This window comes from Etheostoma spectabile, chromosome 5 (genome assembly GCF_008692095.1).
Source record: "Etheostoma spectabile isolate EspeVRDwgs_2016 chromosome 5, UIUC_Espe_1.0, whole genome shotgun sequence".
NCBI classification, from domain to species: Eukaryota; Metazoa; Chordata; class Actinopteri; order Perciformes; family Percidae; genus Etheostoma; species Etheostoma spectabile.
This window is the reverse complement of record NC_045737.1, coordinates 10,636,459-10,637,815: the sequence shown is the minus strand read 5'-3', so window position 1 is coordinate 10,637,815 and position 1,357 is coordinate 10,636,459.

Below are 1,357 nucleotides of genomic sequence, written 5' to 3'. Positions count from 1 at the left end.
GAATTCCAAGAATACGTGTAAAACCTATTATTAAACCGGCTCAGGTTTTTAAAAAAAAAAGCACCAAAAGCTGGAAAAAGTGACGAATAAATCAGAAAAAAAAGACAAAAACATCGGAAAAACACCAATTTTTTTTAAATTTTGACCTGGGAAGGGCAAGTTCATGGTTAACGGGAAGACAACACAAGGGTTAAGGAGGGGGTCGTATTTGTAGGCAGTCGAGTTCAAATATCAACAATCTTTGTGCAGAATCACTTACTGCACCTTTAAATAAATCGCCAACCAGAAAACAATCAAGTTAATGGGCAATTAAAACAATCTTTAGCTACAATATTATAGAAAATAACACAATAAACTCTGGCTTATTGTTAAAAGAAAGTGCAATATATATTAAATATATTAAACTATGTCTGTCACAATAAGCTCTGTGAAGCACTTGGGTATAAAAGAGTAACGCGATGATACTCTGTATACGCTATAAGACAGTTTTAGTGTTTCCTACTGGAGCTCGGTGTGGAGTTAAACTCTGATAACACAGTACAAGTACATAATGGTACAAGTACATAATGGTACATGTACATGAGAAGATAAGACGAGAGAGATGAGAGTGAGATTGTAAATGAGGGCTGAAGAATGAGATGTGATTCCTTTAAAGAGGCCCTGACCCGATCCAGGGGAGATAAACGCTCTGCACGGCTCTCAGGAGCCGACGCCACGGGGAAGAAACCACAGCTGGGTTTATCTGAGACATTTAGTTTAAAATGACTCAGTTAGAAAAAACAAATCATAAAAAGATTAGTTCATAAGAAACGATAAATTCAAAGAACAAGAGGAACACATAGCCTACAAGAAGATATGAAAGGACAACATGTATAATTGGAAAAGAAACAGACAGTATAGATGTAGCAGAGGTAGTTATTCCACTTGCTATTAAAAGGTAAGTGTTATGGGGAGAGGTGAGGACAGGACCCAAATGCAGCAAAGAGACAGCAGGCAGGAGCAGGAGGACAGACGTTTATCGGAAAAAACATTTCAAAAGAAAACTCCGGGAGCTACTGGCGCTGAAGAAGTCCCGGAACCACCAACGAAAACGGAAAATGAGTCCAACCAAAAGGTTCAAAAACACACACGTCCGAAGATCTGGCAACACAAAACAAGAAAGCAGGACTGGGAACAACAAGGGAGCAAGATCCCGGGGACAGAAGGGACAACTCACGGGGAAAAAACTGAAGACTGGCAGGAACAGTCACACGAGGACACGCCATAAGGATCTGGCAGGAGACGAGGGAAACCCTGGGGTTAAATACACGAGGTAACGAGGTAATGGGGAACAGGTGAGACATCAGGTGAATCACAT